Below are 5,548 nucleotides of genomic sequence, written 5' to 3' on the forward strand. Positions count from 1 at the left end.
CTGGCCTCTAGAGTTTTGGTGTTTGGAATTGATTTACAAGTAGTGCCACCCGTGTTCAAATCTCTAGAGGTGTCACCCATATGCCCGTAGTGTAGGAGGATACAAGCAATTTGAAAGTAAGTCCCATCACCAACTCTGACCTTTAGATTTTTGGTGTTTGGAATCGATTTACAGGTAGTCCCACCCATGTTCAAATCTCTCGAGGCGTCACACATATGCCCGTAGTGTAGGAGTATACAAGAAATTTGAAAGTAAGCCCCATCACCAACTCCAACCTCTGAAGTTTTGGTGTTTGAGATCGATTTACAAGTAGTTCCACCTGTGTTCAAATATCTAAAGGCGTCACTCATACACCCGCAGTGTAGGAGGATACAAGCAATTTGAAAGTAAGTCCCATGACCAACTCCGGCCTCTGGAGTTTTGGTGTTTGGAATCGATTTACAGGTAGTCCCACCCACGTTCAAATCTCTGGAGGCATCACCCATATGGCCGTAGTGTAGGAGGATACAACAATTTGAAAGTAAGTCTTATCAGCAACTCCGGCCTCTGGAGTTTTGGTGTTTGGAATTGATTTACAAGTAGTCCCACCCATGTTCAAAACTCTGGAGGCGTCACCCATATGCCCGTAGTGTAGGAGGATATAAGCAATTTGAAAGTAATTCCCATCACCAACTCCGACCTCTGGAGTTTTGGTGTTTGGAATCAATTTACAGGCAGTCCCACCCGTGTTCAAATCTCTGGAGGTGTCACCCATATGCCCGTAGTGTGGGAGGATACAAGCAATTTGAAAGTAAGCCCCATCACCAACTTCGGCCTCTAGAGTTTTTGTGTTTGGAATTGATTTATAAGTAGTCCCACCCATGTTCAAATCTCTGGAGGCGTCACCCATACGCCCATAGTGTAGGAGGATACAAGAAATTTGAAAGTATACGCCCATAGTGTAGGAGGATACAAGAAATTTGAAAGTAAGTCCCATCACCAACTCTAGCCTTTGGAGTTTTGGTGTGTGGAATCGATTTACAAGTAGTCCCACCCATGTTCAAATCTTTCGAGGCGTCACTCGTATGCCTATAGTGTAGGAGGATACAAGCAATTTGAAAGTAAGTCCCATCACCAACTCTGGCCTTTGGAGTTTTGGTGTTTGGAATCGATTTACAAGTAGTCCTACTTGTGTTGTATTATTGTAAATGATTTTATATTCATGCAAAAGTAAACTCTATGAAAGAGCTATTCTTTTATTATTATTTTTGTTTAAGAAATTTCCACAATACTTATTATATACCTAGGGGGGATAATATGGGGTACCAAGAGAGGTACACAAGGTAATAATGTAATAATGGGATGGGCCATAGTAATAAATAAGGTGGTTAACCCATTTCATGTAAGGGACCACAAGTAGTTAGTAATAATGTAATGGGCCCATGGTATTAGTCCGATGGTATGAGGGAACCATGAGAATGATCCATGGTATTGTATGTATGAGGCCTATATATAGGCTAAAGACTCCACATGGAGGGATGTCAAGGAATAATGTGAAGGAATATTGTATGAACAGGCATATGGCTTGTGGAGTGTTCTCCTTCCTTAAGGAGTGAATATATGGTGTTGCCCTACCTTAAGGGTTTGATCAATAAAAAATCATTTCATATTATTTTTGGGTTTATTTACATTATCTTATATTTTCATATCAGATCTATAGTATCAGAGCTATTCTCTTATATTTTCATATCACATCTATAATATTTTGGGTTTATAGCTATAACAAGTGGTATCAGAGCACTTTTTGGGCAAACAGTGGAGAAATTTTTTATTTTTTTTTGCAGGATTTCTGGGGCGGCGAGTTTGCGGATAAGATATGTACATTTTGGTGCAAGATCTACAAAATATAATTGCATATCTGAATTCTATGTGAAAAATATACCCAATTTCAAAAAGAAAATCGGTCGAATCGGAGTCCGGATGAAGGAGATATCGCTGATTTAAAAATCAGTGGGGTTGCAGATAATTTTTCGGGCAGCGAATTTGCGGCGCAGATCTGGACGTCTTGATGCAAGATCTGAAAAATCTAATTGTAGATATAGATTCTTTGTGAAAAATTACTCAATTTCAAAAAAAGAATCAGTCGAATCGGAGTCCGGATGAGGGAGATATCGTTGATTTAAAATCAGCTTTTTTTTCAGAATTTTTTGGGTGACGACGGGAGAGTTGCAGTGCAGATCTGAAATTCTACTGCCTGGATCAGGATTTCTATCACATGGGTAGATGTAGAATGATTGTTCCATTTCTGAAAATAGGTCATAATAGGGATTCTGAGCAATATTGACGGAATTGTGACAAATTCAAATTTTCACCAAGTAAGTGATTTTTTTTCAAATCCCTCTTCATGGCTTCTAGCAAGGTTCTATATTTTACAGGAAAAGATAATTGTCCTACTATTAAAGAATACATAAAAAAATAGAAGTGGTTATGGAAAAACCATTGGAAATGGTGGGTAGTGGAGCAATTTAGAGATGAGGCGGCCACATGGTGGGGATTACTTAACCAAAAGAAGTGTTCCAACCTGCCCGATGAAGAATTTGAAAAATTACTTTTAGACAGATGGTCTCATGCCAGAAAACAAGATAAGGAGAAACATGTGGGGCTATTTCCTACTGGTATATCCTTATTACAGGTTCATGGATTGATTCAAAAGGAGAAGATCATGGTTTCTATAAATCCTAGTTGTAAGCATAATTTTATCAATGTTAGTTTGGCAAAAAGATTGCAAGTTCCAGCAAAACACATTGAAACTACACAGATTGATAATGAGGATGTTCAAGTTTATAAAGATTTGAAGATTTCTATGGACAAGTATGTATTGCATTCTAATTTTTATGCTTCAGATATGGCTAATGTGGATGTTGTTTTGGGATACCCTTGGATGGAAGAGGTGGGTACTATTAATATTAATGTGCAGAAGAAATTCTTGAAGCTCTGGTATAAAAAGAAGAAAATTACATTACATGATATTTTCATCAATAAACAGGTAGAGTCCACGAACGTTGAAGCAGAAGATCTTCCAGGAGCTGGCATATCAGATGATGAGCCATTAATGGTCGACAACCAAACACAAACATCAAATTAGGTACCAGAAAAACAGGTAGAGTCCAAAGAGGTTGAAGCAGAAAATGTTACATCGGATGAGAACTCAGTGGTTGAGGTAATATTGGAAGATAAGAAACAACAACATGCACCACAACATGTACCAGATACCAATCAGGCTCCATTAGGTGGTGAATTAAAGAGAGATACACAATCAGCATAACACCACCCACACCACCCAGCAAGAAAACAACCAACAAGATGGCAACAAACTAGCCACAAGGACAACAACTCCCGTAGGACATATAGAGAGGAGCGAAGGTCCACCTACTACACGTCAACACAAAAGAGCTACCACGGTTAACGTCCATCTCAAGCGAGCGAGGCACCAGCGAGATCGAGGGTTCACCTTTCTCTTGGATGGCTAGATGCACGAGCATGGTACCAGTGGACTACTCTTTTGAGTAGATCTTATTATTTGTGTTCTTCTCATGTTTCGGGGACGAAACATGCTAAGGGGGGTGGAATGTTATATACCTAGAGGGGATAATATGGGGTACCAAGGGAGGTACCCAAGGTAATAATGTAATAATGGGATCTGCCATAGTAATAAATAAGGTGGTTAACCCATTTCATGTAAGGGACCACAAGTAGTTAGTAATAATGTAATGGACCCATGGTATTAGTTCGATGGTATGAGGGAACCATGGTAATGATCTATGGTATTGTATGTATGAAGCCTATATAGAAGCTAGAGACTTTACATGGAGAGATGTCAAGGAACAATGTGAAGGAATATTGTATGAACAGGCATATGGCTTGTGGAGTGTTCTCCTTCCTTAAGGAGTGAATGTATGGTGTTGCCCTACCTTAAGGGTTTGATCAATAAAGAATCATTTCATATTATTTCTAGGTTTATTTGCATTATCTTATATTTTCATATCAAATCTATATATCAGAGCTATTCTCTTATATTTTCATATCAGATCTATAATATTTTAGGGTTAGAGCTATAACAAGTGGTATCAGAGCACTTTCTTGGGAAAACAGTGGAGAATTTTATTTTTTTGGTCCCTTACATGAAATGGGTTAACCACTTTATTTATTACTATGGCCTATCCCATTATTACATTATTACCTTGGGTACCTCCCTTGGTACCCCATATTATCCCCCCTAGGTATATAACAATACTACGCATAGCATCCAAAATCTTGTCAGCTTGCATAAAATGGAAATTTACAGCTGGGCATTCTAACATGACACGTTACCAAGTAATATATCATAAATATGAGTAATATATCCTAAAGATGACATTGATGAGAAATTATTTAATTTCCATCCATCTGTCAGAATATAGGGAATTAAAGTAAAGCATAGTTAGTTTGATTTTTGCAAATTAAAGTGAAGCTTAGTGTTTAAAAATTTCTAATTAGTTTTTTTTTATCTCAAATCCTTTTAAATATGCATAAAAATGATTTTATTAAATGTGCATAAGTCTTGTTTAATTTTATGTCACAAGGTTCGTCGAACTTCAACCTTGAGGTTTGAATTTTGGCAACCTTAAAAATATTTTGAAGTTTAGCGAACCTCATCGAACCTCATGGCTATTAACCAAGTCCATAGATCAAAACTCATAACCTCATGTCACAACTCAAGCTTGTAATCTATCTTTGTAGTTTCCATCTTCGTGATGGCATTTTTTTAATTAATTGATGTTGCCTTCTTACAATTTTACCCTATATTTCATTTTTAAGTTAATATATCTACACATATAGAAAATGTATATAGACAAACCTAATAGAAAACCTTATCAGAACCCCATTAAAAGATTTGAACTTGAACCCAACCTAATCATTGCCAAACCCGAATTCAAACCTGAACCATGTGACATTGGTTTAATTTGTAGATGAGATTTTCAAACTCGGTTCCTACTCAATTTCAATGTTCTATCATTACTCTTTGTTTCACTAGGGACTATAGTATTCTCCTTGTGGTCAAAGTGCATTGATTTCCCATTATTTTACCAAGTTTATCCAATTTTAACCAAAGTTTCGGGAAAATGTTGAATATTCCTATTTTTGTGTAAATTCAAAATTCATTTTCTAATTACTACAAATCTTATTTCTAATTTTCCATTGGCTAAGTGGGGCTTGATGAGACATAATTCCTTGTCAGATCCCTATAATACTAGTGTATCCCCCTTATTGTTATTGCTAATGTAGCTCCCTATTGTTATTATTATCCCAGCTATACCACATGTTATTATTGTTGTGCCCCATAGAAGCCCATTATTGTTATTGTTGTGCCCTTACATTATTATTGTTATGTAGGCTGTGATTATATTGTGACCCCTTAGACTCCTATATACACCAAGGAGGCCTTATCGTTTGAATCATCCAAGGATTGTTCATTTATGTAATGTAAAAGAGGTTTCCTCCTCAAAGAGGATAATTTTGAAGTTGTTGA

This window comes from Pinus tabuliformis, chromosome 3_2 (assembly GCF_031772625.1).
Source record: "Pinus tabuliformis cultivar Carrire ecotype Pingquan chromosome 3_2, CPIR1, whole genome shotgun sequence".
NCBI lineage: Eukaryota > Viridiplantae > Streptophyta > Pinopsida > Pinales > Pinaceae > Pinus > Pinus tabuliformis.